Raw genomic sequence first — 21,626 nt, 5'->3', positions numbered from 1 at the left:
GTACTTTGACTCCCCAGTTCTACCCTGAGCCGTGCTGTCTGTCCCGTCCTTCTCTATTCCCTCGGCCAGTACACATTCCTTTATGATTAATCACGAAACTGAAAGATTAATCATGAGTCCTTATTGATACAATTGCACATAGTGGATTAACTCTCAAAATAGAGGTAAATATAGTAGGGGTATAAGGTGAGAGTCGGTACTTTCTGAAGATTCAAAAAAAAAAAAAAAAATACTCAAAGAGCAGTCGCCCTTAAAATTCTCAGTAGGATCATGCCGACAAGCACAGGCACAGCCTGGTTGGATTCCTGAGTTCTAACTGTGAGACAGGAAACGTTTCAAGTTCGCTGCACTCATTATGACATAGATTATTTTATTTCCACCAGTTTACCAATTGAAGGAAAAGGCAGTTCAGTAAACTTGTCTAAGTTTACACCTGAGAATTAAATTCTAAACAGCTGAATTCCGTAGGATGTTCTTTCTAGAAAAACAAGTTTTATGATAGGTAGTTTTTGAATATTTGTCATTGTGTTCTGATAAATCCTTATACAAGTACACAGAGACTTTGTCATGAATTGGGATTTCCTACAAGGGGAACTATTTGAGGACAGAAACCATTGAACTTTCATTTAATTAAGGTGATAAATATATTGAAGACCAATGGGTAAAACAGAAATGCAGAATAGTTAAGAAGAGAAAAATGATCAGATAATGAGCCAACAGTCCTACCTGGGTGCTTCTAACCCCTGATTAGAATGGTTACTGCCGAGCATGTGTGATCCAGCAGAACTTTCTATGGGAATCCAGTATTTTCTCTGGTGTGGCTGAAATACTGAATCACGTGTAGGTGACAAAAACTCCTTGCATGGGCTAGCAAGGGCTCTGGCCTGTGTGGAAACAAGTCAAACAAAGAAAGTGCTTTTTGAATAGTTTGAGTAACAACAAAATGTTTTTTAGAAATATGTGTTATTTTCTATAAAGATGAGTAGCAAAGACTTTTGTAGATACCTGAATACTACTAAAAGACCTGACAGTTAGAATGAATTTCAGATTTATTTTCTTGCAAAATCTAGTAAAATCTCGTACCAGTTCATAGAGATTTTTTTTTTATGTGCTGAAGCTTCCTGTGGCTTCTTTAACTTTTCCTCTGTAAATATTCCTCTTACAAAATAAGCCATTCCTTTTATTCAAATAGTAACTGATTTGCTACATATGTTACTATAGCACTATGGATTGACCTCAGCCACATTAATTAAGTACCCGAAATGTTTTCTTTAATTACAGTATCTTTCACTGATTGACAGCTGTTCTTTTATTATTCAGCATTATGGCATCATCTATTATTAAGATAACCAAGAAAATATTGATTTTCTTCAAGGATGCTCTGCCACATTATGGTCTTTTTTCAAATTTTAACTTTTGTAGGCACTAGTCCAAGAATTCGTAAGATGAAATATTTCTTCTTCGTTGTGCACAGATTTCCAAGAACTCTAGAGATGAGTTTTTATTTGTCATTTAGAAGCATCCTGCCTTCTTAATTATTCTGCTGTTAGAAATAAAATATTTTAGCTGTGAATTTGAGAAACCTTCTGTTTTACCTAAGTGGCTTCAAGTGTACTGATCATGTAGCAGTGACATTTCACCCAATAAATGATATACACCATGAGAATAATTTTAAAGGCACATTATTTCAAATTAACAACTCTCTAGGGGTTCTTTTTCTCATTCTTCTAGTCATCCTTTCTTTCTCTTCATTCCTTCTTTACTTTCTGTCTTTTTCCTCTGCCTTCCCTCCTTCCTCCTTTTTTTCTTTCCTAGTTTCCTCCCTTTCTCAAAAAAAAAAAAAAAAGCTAGCATTATAAATGACATTTCTTAAGACCATTTTTTTAATGGGCTGAACAATTGGAATACAAAGCAGGATAATGTGTCATTTAAATTTTTCTCTTCAATTCGTAAATTGATAACTCCCTTGCTTTATAAGATGCTTTGAAGGCTGAAGAAATAACAAAGTTAAAGCACAGCTGGTAGGTTCTCAAAAATATTAGTTATGAATTTCATCTTCATCTATGATTAATCAGTAATCAACATGCTCTCTTCAAAACACAAATAGGGAGTGATGTGATTTCAAGCTTGAGCCCAAGAGTTTGAGGTTGCTGTGAGCACTGAACTTGGGGTGACTGAGTGAGACCCTGTCTCCAAAAGGAAAAAAAAAGAGAAGGAAAGAAAGTTTTTAATTTGTGAAAACATGTGATATACCATAAGACTAAAGTTTATTTCAAAACTGACAAACTTGAAGGCAGATAATGAAATGTAAACAGTAACTTGGTATTTACATTTATTCCATCTGTCATTACAATTGTGCCCTGTAATCCTGCTTATCTTAGTTCCCTGACAAGAAGTCTGAACCCCATATCCCTCTTCAACGTATCTCCAAATGGCACTAAATACTCCTTAATCACTGTTTGCTATAGGAAAGGCCTCCAAACTCACCCTGATCACCTGAACTGGGACTTGAGTTCTGGTGTAATTTTCCACCTTCAGTGTGAGCATGTCCTGGGACTTGGCTCTAACTAATACAGTACTGCAGAGGTCGCTGGGAGTCATATCCCTGATTGTGATACAGAAGATGGTAGTGTCTGTTTTGCTAGAAGACTCTCTCCCTTGCCAGTTTTGAGAATTTTCTCCCTTGCTGGTATTTAAAACACTAACAGCCTCATGTGCCAACTGATAACACTGACTTACATGCAAAGCACTGAGGGTGATTTCTGCTCAGCAGCCTTAAAAAACTAAGGCAGTCAGTGTATCAGTCTGCAAGGACCAGAATCGGGCCACTGACCACATGAGTTCAAAAGCGAATCCTTCCCCAGGCAAGTTTTGAAAACAAAGATTTGGCTGAAATCTTGATTGCAGCCTCACAGCCAATCCTGGACTCTTAGCCCACAAAAATTGGAAGATAGTAAATGTATGTTTTTTAAGCTGTTAAGTTTCCAATGATATTATTACCTAGCAATATGAAACTCATAAATTCCCCAAATCTCTGTAACTCCATCTATGCCCACTGGAATTTACTGAGGAAATAGAAGTCTTAAGATGAGAATTTTACGTCCTCCCCTGAACAAGTATTCCAATCTCCCAGCGTTTTCTTTTCTTAACTATTCAGCCCTCTCTCTGTTACAGTGGATAAACTTTCCATGCTCCTACACCATCTTCTGCGTTTTCTCTTCTTAACTATTCAGCCCTCTCTCTGTTACAGTGGATAAACTTTCCATGCTCCTACACCATCTTCTGAATTGTGCATTTGACCTCATTACTGCTCTCCTTCTCAAAGACTGCTCCTGGAATTGTTTCCTCACCATCCTCCTCCTCCTCATCAGTTTCTCCCTATGGAATATTTTCCATTTGAATAGAAGCATATGTACAAGTCCCATCACAAAACACAACAGAGCCTTTCCTAGCCTCATCTCCCCCCAGATGCCAGCTCACTCCGCCCTTTTACAGCAAACCTCTCTGCGGAGTAGTGAGGACTCTTTCCTCAATTTCTCCTGCCACTCTCTTGGATCTTGCTTTCTTCCCACTCCACTAAAAATGTTTTATTAAGGTCCCTAAGGACTTCTAAATTGCCAAATTCAAAAGGCAGTTCTCATTCTACATCTTATTCAAACTCTCACCAGGGGCACAATCAATCACTCGCTCCCCCCACTGCCTCCCCCGCAAGCAAGCACTTTCCTTTTTTTCACTTTTGGTGAAATCACTCACTTTCAGTTTTTCTTCCCAAACTTACTTCTTGTTTTCAGTCTTCCTTGCAACACCCATCTGCCTTTTTTCGCCACTGAAGCTGGCCATGCTCCAGTTCTTGGTTCTTCTCTGTCTCTTCTCTACTCACATGCCCTCGCTGGATGACCTGGTCTGATTCCACGGCATTAGCCATCATGGCTAAGTGCGCATACAACTTCCAGAACTGTATCTAGAGCCCTGATTTTTCAGGCTCATGTACCCAATCTGCACTTGGATTTCTCAAAGTTAACGCAAATTTTGTTTAAATATTTGATTTCCAAGGATGTAGCATGAGCGTAGTCTTTATTCCTTATACCAAAATTCTTGGAATCAATCTTAATTCCCCTCTTTATTTCACATCTGTTAATCCACTTCTTTGTTCAAAATCTTTCAGTTCTACCTTCAGAATGTGTCCTAACTATGAACTTTCTTCATTCCACCCACCCACCTTCTCTTCTCTGGCTGCAGTGATAGCTTCTCAATCTGCTCATTTCTATTTTGGGGCCTTACGGCCTCTCCTTGTCTTAGCATCTGTGTCATCCATGATATTTTATTTTTTAAAACCGTCAAATGACTCCCCTAACCAGGGGAATTATTTTGAAATAATTTTCAAAATAGTCCCATTAGGCGACAGATGCCACATGGGCTGGTGTGTGCTCTGTCCTGACCATTTTTCTTCATTCTTCCCTTGCTCTCTCCACCTCAGCCACAGAGCTGTTCTATCCCTAGAACATTCCTAAGCAGATGTTCCTTAAATCCCTCCTTCCTTTATCCTGGATGTTCCCCATTTCCAGAATGATCTTCCCCAAGATATTCCGAAGACTCGCTGCCTCCTAGATTCACGTAGGTCTCGCAGCGACACTGTCCCTCTCCAGTCCTTCGCAATACTGCACTTTTCTTCAGGACGCTTTTCATCAAGCTGCAATGTTATATAGCTGTTTTTAAGATCGGCATCTCCCCTGGAATTAGTATCATGCTCTTCTTGGCTCTTCCTTTACTCACTGCTGTATCACAGTGCAGACAAGTTCATAGAGGAGGGTAAAGCATGAGCATCGAGGCCAAGCATGAAAATGGAAACACTAAAAATACCATCATTTGAGTGGGTGGCTCATGTCTGTAATCCTACCAATTTGGGAGGCCAAGGTTGGTGGATTGCTTGAACTCAGGGTTTCAAAACCAGCCTGAATGAGAGTAAGGCCCTGTTTGTACAAGGAAGAAAGAAAGAAAAGGAAGGAAGGGAGGGAGGGATAGAGGGAGAGGGAGAGGGGGAGGGGGAGGGGGGAGAGGGAGAGAGAGAAAGAGAAGGAAGGAAGGAAGGAAGGAAAGAGAGAGAGAGAGAGAGAGAGAGAGAGAGAAAGAAAGAAAAGAAAAGAAAAAAAAGAAAAGAAGGAAAGGAAGGAAAAAGAAAGAAAGAAAGATTGATTAGCTGGGCGTAGGGTATAGTCCCAGCTACTTTGTAGTCTGTGGCAAGAGTTTGAGGTTTCTGTGACTTATTATACCAGGGCACTCTAGCCTAGGGTAACAGAGTTAGACTTTGTCTCAAAAAAAAAAAAAACAAAAAAACCCCCCTAACATTTGTTGATTTGCAGAAAAGATAATTTTCTATTACAATTTCTATAGCTTGATGAAGAATTTGCTGCTTGGCAATAGATCCGTCTCCTAAGTGTCACCATTTACTTATAGCTGCTTTGGTAGTTCTGATGATTCTAGCACATTTCTGATAGCTCCATTTATGTCTTTGAAAAAGTGAAAGGGACTTTGCCTTTGCTCTCTTTTGTCTCTGACCACCATGATTCACTTAAAATAATCCTTTATTAAACTCAGCAACTATCACAGTAGTGTATGTCAAAGCTTTTAAAAGATTCTCCCCAATTGATCCTTTTGTGCTCTGGGACTTTCACTGAGGAAAATAATTGGTTAGGAAATTTGATAAAATTCATTACTAATCATTAATCCTCTAGTTAGCTTTCATCTGTTTCATTAATGTTTAATGAAAACATTAAAAATATCTTTCATTTTTACATTAAAAGAACACAATTTATTACAATTTTAAAACAAATTTCACAAAACATCATTTGGAAACTCAACATTTCTAAATAATTTAACACATGGTAGGTTTAATCATAGTCATGCTACAAAACTTCTGTAAATTTAATAAGGGGACTAGGGAAGAGATCTTTCGAAACTTTTTTAAAGAAATTTTCTTTGTTCTAGCTGCCAATATTTTTTACCTCCTAACTTACTTTTCAAATGTGCCAATTTACCCAATAATGTTTCTGAGAAGATCATAAATATTTCTCTTCTTCCTCCATTGCTTTTTCATCATAAATGTCATCAAATACTACGACTTATTTATTCTGAGTCTTTGTTAAACACATTTCTCAAATACCAGCATCCCCATAAGTTTTTAACACACAGTTACTGTCCCTAGTGCCTAGCAAAGACGAGTCTGGGCCAAGCTCTCCTCACTCCATTGCACCTAAGATAACATGAAACTGGCTCTTTGTAGCGTGAGTTTTAAATGGCCTTCTCAAATTCCTTCTAAAAATGAAGATGGAAGTCTCTTATTAAGAGTGCTTTATGTTCAATATGCCTGGACCTCTGGTGAAATCAATTTAGACATACTACTTGTTATCTATATACATAAACAAATGCATGTTGAGGCTTTACGTTTTCAGGAAAAAAAAATACTTTTCAAATCAACATTTTTCCCATTACCTCACTCCTCTTTTCCATTTAGAAAACATAGTTCTGTGTTTCTTGCATTTGTGATTAAAATCTGCACTAAGAGTTGCTCTTATAACTGCAGCTGGTTTCCATGGAAACACAACGTGGCTTCTCAAATGTCAACTTTCTCAAACTAGCACTTGAGTTCATGAAGGATCCTTCATTGAAATGTAACCATCTTGTCAACCTCGTCAAGTGAGTAGGAAATGGTGGAATAAGAGGAGATATCAGGGCCAGACTATATATGAATAGTTAAAAAGCATCACCTACCTAAAAATATCAGGTAAAGACCCCTTTATTAAAAATATAGGTAAAGACAACTTTATTTAAAAATGTTTCATAAGAAACAATAATTACTCTCCTGCATACTAATCAAAAAAACAGTGGCAGGGAAACTAACATTGGAAAGGTGTTGATTTCTTTTTTTTTACAAGCTATATTAGAATAGCTTTCCCCTCCTCTTCCATTATTCTGAAACCTACTTTACAAAATTAGAGCCTTTCTCTAGCAACCCAGGGGCTCCTGGGCCTAACCAAGTCTGGGCTCAAAATTTGGAAAATGAGTATTGACAAAGTGGACAGGGATGTGCACAATTCAACCTGTGGACCTGCGCACACTTAGCAGGGTCCCTGTGTTAAAGGAAGACTGGCATGTGTTGAGCCGGGCTTGGGACCTGACTCGCCATGGCTAATCCCACAGAGAGGAAACTCAGACTCAGCGGTTGTGATGAGCGAAGCTAGATGTTTGAGTCTCTCCCTCATTTCCCCTTGCCGATGGGTGACTGACTGTACCTTGTCTCAGATCTGCCACGACCCTTCCTACTTCACTTCTCCAACATGCCCACTTCCCTTACCACTGTGTTCTGCAAATGACCCCCAGTAAATCAGTGACTCCCCCACTGGAGTTGTAGCTCTAGCCTCAGGGATTATTCTTGCAGACCCTAAGTTTAGAGGATTTCTACAGATATGAGATGGTTATGTGGGGTCTTCCTCTGTACCCAAGACAAGCAAAGAAGAAAATATTTGGCGTGTTTGTGTCACTGCAGCTAGAATTCTGCCAATAAAGTTGAGCAGAAAATTGAGGCCATTGATTCCAAATAACTGTTACCAAATGAGGCTTTTGGATAAAAGTTTATTATAAAATCTTGTTTTAGGAGTTTCTTTGAATAATCTTTAAGCCTGAATTTTACTTTCCAATATTTTAATTGTTGTCATCTTTGTATTATATAGAAAGACACAACCTCTAGAGCTGATCAGAAACTTAGACAGCTTTCCCTCTGGCCACTGGGCGATTGAAATTGGGCCCAGCAGTTAGTCCAGAGACTAGCCCTGGTCTTTCTCCTCTTCCTTTTTCCTTTCTTTCTTTTTTTTTCCTCCCCCCTTTGCATTGCTTCAGCTTATATGTCCCCTTCATCTTTTTGAATCTTTTTGATAACTTTGTCAATGATTTTTTTTAATTATAAAAGCTAAGCATGCACATAAGTTCACAAATTAAGTAATTCTATCAAGTTTTTTATTTATAAAGTTTGTTCCCTTTCCACCTAATTTCCTGTACACTATAACAACTACTTGTAAACCTTTTAACCGATTCTTTTTTAATTTACTTCTAAGTCTCTAAATGGCATACTTTGATTGTTGCTTGTTAATTTTATCAGTTTTAGGCATCATTAGTTGACTCTTGTCACAGAGGATAGTTTAGCTCTCACTCTCCATCTTTGCACCCATTCAGACGTCTTAAAGTTGATTGGAATTTTGTCTGAACATAAGATCCTTGGTGAGAAATTTTTTTTTTCTACAGTAATTTGAAATCATTGCTTTTCTTCTAGTTTCCAGTATTACCACTGAAAAGTCCAGTAGTATCTTGATTCTTTTGTGAAATCTGTTTTGGTTTTATTTGGAGCTGGTTGTTTTGTTGTTTTTCTTTTAGAAGATAGTAAGAGTTTCTTTGTATTCAGGGCTCTGAAGTTTCCTGGTCTTGGTGTCTTGGTATTAGTCATTTCCTTCCTTGTGATAAATCCTCTTGGATTCATTCCCAAAGTCAATGATACCCACAGTTTTATAATTGTTTTTGATTGGTTTCTTTAATGATTTCTTCACTTTTGTTTATTCCATGTTGTTAATGCTTTCTTTTTGCTCTTTCTTCTGGGGACTCCCATTATTTAAATGTAAAAACTCTTAGGTTATCTAAGTTTTTATCATTTGTCTCTTTACATTTCTTAATCTTTTTGCTCTATATTTCAATATGTATATGGCCCAAATTTAAAATTCCAATTTTCCATTAAGATTTTATCTTCTTCTATATAATTTCTTTTTAATTTTTAAGAACTCTTTATTCTTCCTCAAACTCCTTTTTATATAGCATCTTTGTCTTGTTTAATGAACATTATATCTTTATTTGATCTTTCTGAAGAGGTTAAAAAATAGTCATTTTGGATGGTTTGTCTCATAATTTAGTGCTCATTTGTTCTAATTTACCTTTTAATTTTGTTTTATTTGGGTTTGTTTTGGCATTTTTTTTTTCATATTAAATGCATTCTTTAAATGTCAAGTTACCTTTGAAACAATTGAAGATTGTTTCAATTTCTTGCTTTGCTGATAGTTTTCTGGGGCCATGTGAGAAAGATGTCTGGGGACTGAACTCTCAGTCTGTCCACTTTTACTTACTTCTTCTTTTCTATATGGACTCTACCCTTCAACTTGGTCTGCTTTCCCCTAGTAGAGAAACCTTTAGTTTGAACCAGTCAAAAAACTTAAGACATTAATCATTATTTGCATAGAGCAAGAGCCAATAACCAGATTTAGGCCTGAGTCTTTTGCAAGAGTGGAAGAGAATGAGGAGGTCTACAATGAAAATTAGAGAGATTTTCAATCAGCCTTTTATAGTCCTACCTTCTGCCCCATTTCCCAGAGTAACTATTCAAGTAAATTCTGGAACCTTTTGAAGGATCTCTGGCATAAACATGGTTGTTTCTCTGTTTTGCCCATGTTGGTTAAGGGTTGAGTTTTCCTGCGTTTTCCAAGTCAGTCACCCCTTATACTCCTTTTCCCACCTTCCAAATTTTGTTGTTTTTGTTTTTTCTTTCATTATCGTTGTCATTGTCATTTTCTACTTTGTAAACATTCTTTTGGTGTCATTTAATAGGATTTTAGGAAGGAGCAGAACATAATGTATGCATTCAACTTGCCATTATTTGTCATTTTATTCTTTATTTTGATGCTATCATATATAAATATAATAACTTATAATCCTTTAATGTTATACCCAGAAAAGCCTATGGAAATCCAATACTCTGTCTTGTTCACAGATGAGAAAGCTAATCCTAGGAAGGTTAATTTTCAAGTTGACAGAATTAATCAGAGCAGATTTTAGATTTAGGCCCAGGTCTTTTGACACTGAAAGTTCCTTTCTCAGAATCTCAGAATTTTAAAACAAAACTAGACTCTAGAAATGATCTCATCAAAATGCTATTATGAACTGAATACTGGAGAATTCAAAACATTTATCCTTGGTCAGAATGCCAGCTAGGAACATAAGTCTCTTGACAACCAATTCATTTTGTCATATTTATTTTTTAATATTTCCTTCAAAATTTGGGAAGGTGGATTTAGAAGAGAGAGTGGACATGGTTTATGTTTTAGAAAGTAGGAGATATTTTTGCATTGGAATTCTCTTTGAATCTACAGAATTATTAAGACTGGCTGCGTCAATTCTAGTGTTGGGCCTTAACAGAGTTCTGACAAGTGCTATTTCCATTGCCAGAAGACTACACAGAACTCATTGGATTATTCAGAATCCATACAAATATTAAGATGATAGAGATGATTTAACATGACAAGTTTTATTATAAAAAATGTTGCTTCAGATATATGTTACCTAAACTATTTTTAGCAAAAATAAAACTATTAATAAAAGTGTTTAATAATTGTTAAATTGGAGGAACTTCAACTTGATGCTTAGAAATGTAAATGAAATAAAAATACGAAACTTTCTAAATTTCTTACTATCTGTATACTTGAAGGAAAATGCACACAGACACACACATACACAGATGCACAAACACAAATGCACACAGAGAAACAAATGTATACTTCAATACATAAAAAAGAAATGCAAATAACTGGGTATGTTAATATTAGCTTTGGGAAATATTTACTGTCATGCTGTAAAATTTATAAAATAGAATTTTATAATAAAATGCTAACTTTAATTATAGCAAAGAGAATAACGGTATAATTAACATGTAAAACATATGCAAATAGACTATTATCATGTAAAAATCAAGCTGTTTCAGTGCTAAAAATCTGCATGTTTAGTGAAAATAAAAAGTATGATTAAGTCACTGTATCCTCAAGGTAGCTTCAGGGAATATCCCAGAGTTTTATAAAAGTGGTAGGAAAAGGCATAAGCTTGATAATTTGTTTAATAGAAAAAATAACTCTAGCATATAGACACAATGTGTACAACTGACCTAAGTATGGTTTAAGAAATAGAAGATTATTTCTCAAATTGATTAAATTTTTAAGTGGGGAATCATTCTTTAAGCTACATTATTTTTCGAGTTAAAAATCACCAGCTTAAAAAAAAATCACCAGCTAATAGTGTAAGAAAGTCTCTCCTCCATCCCCCATTTACTGTTTTTTGCTCTTCCCACAAGTGACATAAAAATCATTTGTGCCGAAAGCAAACATGTTAGAGGCCACCTCACCTGTTTCCTGCAGGAAGCCCTTGACTTGACAATACCTAGAACATCCAGAGTCATCTCCATGCTCTGCAGAAAGCAATACCCAAAGTCAAGACTGATGTGACATGCTACTCACTACACAACATTCCATTGACACTGCCAACATGTATGTGGGTTCTTGAAAAGAGCTGATTTTGTTTTTCCTTGGACAAGAGATCAAGGCACTGCTACTTAGTGTGAAATACGTTAGTCAAAGAATGCATTCAGAAACATCTTGATTTCTTTCCTTCTGTCATCCCTTGATTCACTCTCTTTTGGTCTCTTTATTATTGGTTGCTGTTTCTAAAAGTCAGGAGAGATTTCCATATTTTGTCCCTCCAACCAACGGTTTTTACTTATAATCTTATTTGAATTCCCATATTATGTTTTTTTTTTTTTTTGATCATCATAGTAGTGGTGACTGTGATTAGATAATAATGGAAGTCCTCTGAACTCTCACTGGGCACCAGTCACTGGGCTGTGTGCTTTACACACACAGGTGATTATATCTTATATTATTAATCAATCTAGTTTTTTTTGTAATTTTTTGTGTAGCCCATTTTTCCTTCTTCAATTTTACAGTGAAGAAAACCCTTGAAATAAATTGCCAATCTAAAGAGAAGAAGTTGGATTTCTTGTTATAGATTTTTTATGAAACAAAACTGATTTGTGGAAATGAGGAGACAGAAGAACGTGACTCTCTAAACCAAACAGAAAAGAAAGGATGATTTGGAGCAACCTCCAAATTGAAACTGTGCCGAATTGTGAACCACTCTACTCCAGTCCATCAACAGTGACTGATCTGACCTTTAACACTCCTGGATATTTGTAACCTACCCCCCTGAAAGGAGCATAGAGAATTTTGACATCCTGATGGAAATAGGGCTGATGAAAGAACTCACTCCTACCAAAGCAACACTAAATTAAACCAGTGAGGCGTTTTCCTGTGAGCAGAGGCAGCATTACACCCACTCTGATCACATATAAAGTAGGAAATGAGGCACAGGGAGATTAAGTAACTTACACAAGATCAATGATTCAGTCATTTTTGGAGCTGAGACACAAACTCATAACTCTGGTGTCAGAGCTTTCATTCATCATAATGTTCTACTGCTTTCAAATATCCACTGCAAAATAATTAAGGATAAGGATTTATCAATATGATGATACACCCTGCCTGTAAACGTTATTTATCTTGGTAGAGGGTAATGCTGGGCTTTATTTTGTCTCTATACATATTTTCCTTAGAGGGAGGTCTAGACCAAGGATATTTCTGAAAATAAAAAACACTGACTTTTATGCAGCCTGGGTTTTAGAATGCCAATATTACTTGCAAGTACTTACATTTCAGAATTGTGGGAAACCTAGATAAAAGGATTTTTAATTAACAAAAATGGAATTTCATCCCAAGGGAAAGTCCTTCAACCTTAACATTGGCCACATAATAAATCTAATTTTTAAAATGAAAGCTATGCCTACCCACCTGCATTTCCACTAAGACAATTGTGCCATGGTTTCCAAGGAGTCCAGCAATCTGGTTTCCTGTTATCAAATGTTTAAGTATGATTTTTCACAAGAACAAAGGAATTTTAGTTTATATGATCAAGTTTCACTCTAAAAGACATAAGTTTAGCATAAAACTCAAGTTACAGCATTGTGCCTAAACATTATGGCAGCTAAGGGTTTGAAAATATGCCTTGTACAACCAGCCCCTGCCTTCTGCCCTTCTATATGGTACAGACTTAACATCATCCTAAGGTTTCAGAGACCATCAATTTCATCAAAGACCCAAAGGTAGCTGCACCCTGAGGCATAGAGCACACATAATGACTAGGATAGGAGCCTAGGGCCCCATAACACCAAGGAAAGCATTAGCCCAGACAGTTACCAAAACCATGGGAAGTGGGAAATGTTGTGAGAGTTTTGGTGGTAACTAGTTGAGACTAGCCTGGACCAGGAGACAGCCTGCGTTTGATTTAGTTCACTCCCTGGGGCCACACACTTAGCAAAATGTCTTAGAAAAGAAGATACATCTTAAAAACAACAGCAAAAAAACAATGAAAAATATATAAATATATTATTTCCCTAAAAAACAACAAAGTATATTGTAGGGGATGCTGAGAGTCAGACGACCTCTGAGAAAGATAATTTGCCCAGGAGGGATGGGCCCTCGGGCCATTCGTCCACAGGTGCTCGTTGTGGAGAAAGAGCCCCAGCATGTAGTCGTTTGTTAATTACTCCCCTCACCTATGTTGTACAGTCTCAATAAAAGGCTAGTGCAGAGGTTGCTTGGGGCTGCCTTGCTAAGAACGGCTAGCCGGCCTCCTACCAGCTTGTACTTCTAATCTGTCTCACACCTGGTTCCTTCCTGCTGTGATCGAGACCAGGGCCACAGGGGCCAAAGGGGTTGTGACAGTATATTAATGTGTAACTGACATAAAAAAATGTGTGTTCTAAATGGAAAATGGAAACTGATAAAATTTCTAGACTAGATGCATCTGGCACTCTCCTCTTCCACAAAGAAGAGCCAAAATAGCAGGTAGAAGATCACACTTTGAGTGGATCATCTAGGAGAGAACACTGGAATTTAACAGAGAAGTGACAGGAAAAATCAAAAGTAAGAAAGGGCAGTGAAGCAAGACCTGCTATTGGGCCAGAATCAGTCAGAAGCCTCCAGAGGCTCCCTAACATGAGGAAAGGGTAAGTGGGAGATCCCAGTGGTCCACATTCCCATCACAAACTTTTGCAATCCCAGCCACAGGAGAGCCCCTTAACCTCACAGGCCCTAAGACTAACATGAGGAGCTGCCCAGAGATCTGGCAAGTGCATTGCTCCAAAACAGAGCTCATGCTATGCCTCACAATCCCCCAAGTCCCAAGCAGCTACCACATGGTACCATTTTGAGATCCCAGCCCACCACCTGATCACATCCTGACCTGGGACCCACAACCCCTACATGTCTACATCCCTGGTGCCCCAGTGACATCCTCCAAACATAGCTACTCCTTCTGAGACTGCGGGGTTTCTACTGGCATCAACCTTGCTCCCCACAAAGAGAGGGGAAGCTGTACATTTTATGTGCTTTGAGTACAATTCCGTGGTCCACAGCTGTGTCTGCCACAGCTACTGTACAGCTGAAACACATGTAAAGTGCATATCTCCCAGCAGCCCGCCTCTAGCTGCTCCCCCTGAGAGCAATCTGATCCTTCCCAATACTAGAAGTCGAGTCTGGAAGGGACCAACATCGGCCAGTGGGTTGAAGCCACCCACCTGGTCTGACCACATGCTAACACCTAGTCCAAGAGAACACTAGGAAAATCATTTGCATTATCTTGGCAGAGGAGGCATTCCATATGGGAACCCATTACAGTTTCAAAATATATCCATAAATCCTTCAGTCATCCTCTTTTCAAGAGGTATAGCTTAATTCTACTCCCCTTAACAGAGAGCTGGACTTAGTCACTTGCTTTTGACATATACAGTGTAATAAAATGACAGAGTCACAGCCAACTGCAGCTCTGAGACCAGCTCATACAAAGCCTGCTGCTTTCTCCATGCTGTCTCTCCCCCAGTGCCATCAGCATGCTCCATCTTTTCCAGGGCCTGTGTGGAGAGTCCAGTATGCTGAGGAAATGAGGCTTCTGGTCAATAACCAGTGAGGAAATGGGGCTTGGAAGTGGATCTTCCAGCTCCAGAAAAGCCTCAGGCTGATGAGAAGCCAGGCTGAAATCTTGATTGCAACCTCATGAGTAATCCTGGGCCAGAATCACTCAATGAGCTGCTCCCCAATTCCTGATGAGTGGAAGTGGATACCAAATATTTTTTGTTTTAAGCACTAAATTTGGAGGTAATTGGTTACACAGATCTTGATGACTAACATAGGAAAGATACTGAACAGACACAAAAAGATATAACCAGTATAGGTTATAAGGCATCGGTTCTCAACCTGTGGGTTACAACCCACAGGAACTGTATTAAAGGGTTGCAGCATTAGGAAGGTTGAGAACCACTGTTATAAGGGCCTAGTGGAAGTGATGGACAAAGCAAGAGAATAGAGCTGTACGAAAGACTAATGGAGTTTAATCCGTGATGAACACCAAAGGAAAGGAAGACAATGAGAGAGCACCAGCATTGACAGAGTCCTCCCACACCACAAAAGTGAGGATTCAAATTTAATATCCCATGACACATTTGGTGGATCATCCATCCCAGAGTTACATGTTCTCAAGGATAGCTCATGTTAGATAAAGAAGTGAACCCCAGATTTGGACGGGAGAATTCATAGATGTTAGGACAATGATGTGAGCCTTGCTCGCCAGGATCTCTTAATTAAAAAGAAATTAGTGGAAATTCCAGCAGAAATTAATAGATAACAGATTGCAAGTTTAAATGATTCCATTGTAATGCTATAGTTTCCTGTTTAAGTGTAATGAGTCCACTATTTAGACATACATTGATGGAATTTGTTTCTTTTCAGTAATATATTCACATTTGTCTTGATAATCTGCTAGAAGCCCATCTCCGAGGTTATACATGGAGACCAACAGTGGATGCAGCAAAAATCCAAAGGGAATGGAAGAGTTAATATTGTGTTTAAATAAATATTCAAAAGGGAACTTTACTGAAAAAATTAGACAGCTAAGCTTTCCTAGAGACATACGATTTTCTAAAATCTTTTAGTAAATGAAGAAATAAACCTGGTAGACTCCAGCCATAGTTTTCCCTTCACAGTGCAGAAAGGAAATGCCATCTGCCAATGAAGACCAGGCCCTAAGTCTTACTCTCCTAAAAGATACCTAAGGTAAGATAATTTCAGACCCAAAGCTCCATTTTCTTTTTCTTTTCTTTTCTTCTTCTTCTTCTTTTTTTTTTTTTTTGTCTCTAAACTTTAAAATGAGAATTCTGAGAAATATTCAAATTCAGGTTAGAGGTTGAGAACATTGTGGCAAGTGATGTAATCCTGAGAATTGCAGGGTGGAGGCTGCCAAGCCCTTGGCAAGTGCTTTGGATCTGGTCTGTCAGTGTGGTATAAATAAGTGTTGGTCAGAGGTGGTGGCCACAGGCAGGCAGATAGATGAACTTGCGAAAGTACTCGTGTCCCTTCAGGTTTTTACTTGTAGTAAGGGTCAAGGGTTCCTGCATACTCCAGAAAGGATAAAGAGGTGTTAAGACAGACAGTAGGTGGTCCGTCACATTTGCAGTTTCCTGACAGACAGCCGGTCTCCAGAAGTGGCCAGCTCATGACACACAGAGTGAAACATGATTAGTCTTACCTCACTAACACAGAGATCTGACCAGTCCAAGCCCCTCCACAGCCAGGACGCTGGAGGATCCGTGGGACATTACGAGGTCCCAAGCACAGTCTCTTCCGCTGCGAGGAGATTGCATAAATTCGTGCCTTCTGTCAAAAGGTAAGAGAGGGAAATCTAAAAGCTGTTCTTTCAGGTTGGTTGAAAGTTATTGACTCTCACTAAGATTACTGGATTAGGTAAATTTTGTTTTCTTTCTTTCAGCTACCCAGTGGGGGTAGCAGCTTCTGACTGGAAACAGATCAGATACAAAGAACAAAGAGCCTGTATACTCCTTTTCTCCCTGAACTATAGTGGAAATAAAGAAGGGACCCTGCTGACTGTGTTTATCTCCTTGTGGGTGTGACTTACATGCCAAATATTTTTGATTCCAGGAAACCATGGATAAATTCTGTTTACCTACAATTATCTGTTTGAGTTACATTACTGTGTAATAAAATGAGAATAGGGGCTAAGGGCACTGTATAATTTTTGATCCTGGATCCTGCCAAATCATTATGGGCGATTATTATGAGGGTATTATTATGAGGTATGACCTCAGTGAGTTTTAGGTTTGCTGATTGTGATGCGAGTCTAATTTAGTGTGTCTGTATTACAAGAACATAAAAGGCTATCTTTCTTAATGGGAAATGCCTCTGCCTTTTTAAAGTTTAAAATGTGTTCTTATGAGTGAATAGCATTATTTACCACCTTCTGTATACATTTTCAAGAGATAACTTATTTTTATGACAACAATTTCCATGTGTGAAGGCCTTTCTTATTTTCAGTTAACTTTGCATTTTTTGAGGCCTAAGATATATCAACTTTGATCTTTTCTCTCTCTCTTTTTTTCAGTGTTTGTAATAGCCATTAAAGGATCCCTTGGAAACAAATTAACTTTCCTAAGGCTGTATATATTCAGCCTATTAAAATTTGCATAGAAAGTTTATAATGAGAACCACTCAGATAATTTAAAGATGAGGCATTGTTTCGGAATTACAATAACCCCTTAGCTCCTGAAGAGGGTTGTTATATGAGCAGAAGCACTACCAGAGACAGAAAAAAACTAAATAAATAAATAAGTGATTACTTCTGCAAGTGTCAGTTGATTGAACTTAGTTCCCTTCCTACCCAAAAGTAGTTAATGAAATTCAGCTACTTTTCTTTTTCACCAAAGCTTTGAAACCTTCATGGTTAGCATTGTTTTTCTTTCTGTTATTTCTCCAACGTTCCATCAAGTATCTCTGAATACAATTTTCCTAGGTTCAACCTCCCATTCATTCTTTCCAAGCAAACCTGTTCACCACCATTATTATTTATAAGACTTGTTTTCTATTCTCCTATTACTGCTGTTGACGGTTGTTTGCTTGACCATTAATGCAGAGCTTCCCCTTTTGGAAGGTGGCCTTGGCATCTACTTTACTCTGAAGTTTGAAACCAACCGGCAAGAGCATATTAAATTTCTCTTTCTCTTCATTTAAAAACAAAATTGCTGCTAGCTAAATCTCCCTCTCCTCTTTCCTCCTGGCATCCTCCTTTCACAAACTTTCCCATCTGCTGTATCTATTTTTTTTTTTTTGCATTATCAATATCTTCCTTTTAACCAAAAGTGCTCACACCTTTGCACCCTAGAAGAAAAAACCTTTCTTATTTTAACCTTTCTCTAAATCAGCATGTGAAAAATTCTTTCCATCTTTCATTCCGTGAACTTCCTACACATGTCTTCATCTCCTTCAATCACTCAGTACTAAGCCCTTTACATTCTGTCTTCTCTCCCTGCCACATTGATAATTTTGTTCATGAATTCCGTGGCTTATATTTTAATTCCTTTCTCCTTGATCTCTTTATGATTACTTGTAGGCGTTTTTCATTATGCCTTTCTCAAAATATTTTTTCTTCTCACTTCTCTCTTACCACCCTTCCTCTATGTTGGCTGGCTGCTCTTGCGTTTCACTCATATGCATGTCAGATTTACCTCCAAACTTTGTCCTAAGCTTTCTTCTTTTTTTCTTAATGTCTTGTTGATTACTTACCAAGGTGTCTATAGTCACCTTGCAGGGGTGTCCAACTTTTCGGGGGTTGGGTTTGCTGCACATTGGAAGAATAGGAGTTGTCTTGGACCACATGGTAAATACACAAACACTGAGGAAACTTCATTAGCAAAGGAAGGTCTGTGAATAATTTTCTGTGATATCCAAGACCACAGATAAGCCCAAAAAGTGTTCACAAAATCAGCATGTCACCAGTGGGCCACCCCTGTGAAATGGCTTTTAAACCTACGTGCAGTAGAACCTCTGTGAGTTGGCCACCCCAAGGAACGATAACATATGACTAACATACAGAGGAGGCCAATGTAATAGGTTCATGTCATTATTTCCTGACAAAAAGTAAAGTCTGGGAAGATCCTAATTCCATTTTTATTTTTTTATTGCCTATGTTCCTGTGCCTGCCATAGGGCATAACACAAAGACAAGAAATATCGAGTAAGTGAATGAATGGATAGATGGATGGATGATTAACAGTCTTTATCTCTCGCTTGACTTACTACCATAACCACCATTTTCTTTGACAGTCAAATTCCTACTGTGATGGCCCCCAGATTAATCCTCGAATGCAACTACTTTCCAACCTCTCCCTTCTTATTGCTGTTTCCACTACCTACAATATAGCTAGTTGAAATCACCTCCATCTTTCACAGTCTTACTCCACTGTAAGAGATCTTTGTTGATATTCCCAATGATTAATAATTACTTACTTATGAATTCCAGTCACATTTTGCTTATTATTTTATAAAAAAATTTATCATATCTCATCTTGTTTTAGAGCTTTCTCTATATTTGAAATCTCATATGGTTCTGATATACTAAACAAATACCTAGGAAAGAAATTCACACACAGTACATACTGAATAGTTGTGCTTCTGTTAACATGTCCGTCCTGATTAGAAGATCTCTAAATATGTGATCTACAATTTATATCCATGCTGAACCACTTTGGACCTGAGAAACACTTAAATACTTAGTGACTAAATGAATGACTTTAGGAAAAAGTTCACTATCACAAGTGTTCCAGGGTTTACTGAGCTTAAAATACTGGAATTCCATTTCATCTATTTTCTGTATCTAAGAGAATGGTATAAATTGCTTCATTTCAACCTACAGGATATTCTCCATTGTTTTTGTAGAGGTGGGAAATTTGATTTAATGTTAGAATAATGCTGACTTTATACATTGATTTAAGACTATTGCATTAGCACATATATTTTGATAGTGTGTATGTACCTATCATTTCTTTCTAAAGTGTTTAATACAATTAATTATGTGGTTGATCATTTTGAAACATTCCTCTAAGTTTGTGGCAGCAGGTTTGGGGTAGACTTCACCCTTGGTCTGATTCAGTTCCTCTACTAAAGATGACTGCTTGAGAAGTCTCTTCTGAATATCTTTGATGTTCGGTTAAGATGCCTCTACTTTAGTTAATCTGAACTCACATATATTCTATTTCTCTTTAAGTTCTGGGATTTTTCAGTTAATAGCTCCAGGAAGGATCCATGCCCCAGAGACTACTGTTTGCATGGCTTCATGAAATCTTATCACATGTGACAGCTTTGCAATTAAGGACTTAATTCTTGTGCTTTTTCTCTATGTTGTCCCCTTCCTCCACTTCTGTTCTACAAATTTCAGGTACCCAAGGTTCTCTAACCTCCGCCTCCTTTGTCCTCAACTGAGATTGCTATCCTTTCCTGTATTCCTTCTGGCAGTTCTCTAGTCTGGAAAACTCATCCAGGCAGAGACCTGGTATAATTATGTCTAAGCACATATGCTACATTTTTTTTAACATGCAAATGTTCTGCTCAAACTGTTGCCTAGCATTTAAATAGAGTTGCTTCATATATGTTGTCCATTTATTTAGTTGTGTGTTTTTTTTTTTTTGCAGTTTTTGGCTGGAGCTGGATTTGAACCCACCACCTCCAGTATATGGGGCCAACGCCCTACTCCTTTGAGCCAAAGGCACTGCCCTAGTTGTGTTTTTTTGTTGTTTTTTTATAAACATAGAAATAAAACTCTGGTGCCAGTAACTCAATTGTGATCTGAAATGGTATTTCTCAAATAAAATTTTTTCCCACTTTCAAATGAAAAATTTGAGGCACAGATAATTAAAATAATTTGTCCCAGATTACATAGATGTTGAATGCAGAGCCAAAATTCAAATATTAATCTCTGTAACATAAAGTCTATTATCAATCCATATATCAAATCCTACTTTCATAAACAAGTAGGATCTTTAAATTTCTTTAGAGGATATGGAACCACAATATTATCTGTGGGTGCAGCAATATTAGTAGCAGCAATAATAAGAAAAGAAATGGCATTTCTATTATGGAGACAGTAATTTATAATTTACAAAGTAATTTTAGGCATTTCTCATTGATCCTCAGGAAGCTTCCAAATTTCCTCACTTCCCACTTATCATTGCTGCTCCCCCTGTGCTGAGGGAGAAGCTGTAGTTTTTATCATGTGCATTCCCACACTAACACGACACTTAGTGCAGCAACTGCTAGGTGAGATGGGCAGGTGATGATCAGCCTGTGCGAGAACTTTCACATTTTTTTTTTTTTAATATGGAACGCTTCATGAATTTGTGTGTCATCCTTGCACAGGGGCCATGCTAATCTTCTCTGTATCGTTCCAATTTTAGTATATGTGCTGCCGAAGCAAGCACGAGAACGTTCACATTTTTTAAACCACTCATTGGCAGAAAAATAGCCTTCTGTATCTCTAGAGGGTAGAAATAACAATCGTCTAGATCAAAATGATGTGATCTTAGTTTACCTGATAGTTTCTGAAACTTTGCTCAGTGATGTGATTTTATAGACTCATAATAGAATTTTACGTTTTGAAAGATTACTCATTTCTGCTTTTCTCCTACTTTCAATAATCATATTATTAAACTTAAATAAATGCTAAAATAAAATGAAACTAGAAAGTGTCTGAGGTTTTGGGCATTTGAGATTATGCCCTACAAAATCAAACAGGTCATGCATCCTAGACCAGAAATCTGACAGGAGGGTTTCATGAGTAACAGAATTACTATCACAATGTACATCTTAAATTGTGTAT

General features: G+C 37.6%; 1 non-coding gene across 1 annotated transcript; it reads right to left on the bottom strand.

Moving 5' to 3' along the window:
• Positions 1-21,121: 21,121 nt before the first annotated feature.
• On the bottom strand, positions 21,122-21,228 carry LOC111728183. Its single transcript, XR_002775560.1, has one exon. It is a non-coding gene; the product is annotated as a U6 spliceosomal RNA (small nuclear RNA).
• Positions 21,229-21,626: the final 398 nt, after the last annotated feature.

Source organism: Otolemur garnettii, unplaced genomic scaffold (assembly GCF_000181295.1).
Source record: "Otolemur garnettii isolate 467f Iridium unplaced genomic scaffold, OtoGar3 scaffold00142, whole genome shotgun sequence".
NCBI lineage: Eukaryota > Metazoa > Chordata > Mammalia > Primates > Galagidae > Otolemur > Otolemur garnettii.
Note: the sequence above shows the minus strand (reverse complement) of the source record. Positions and strands in the feature narration are given on the sequence as shown.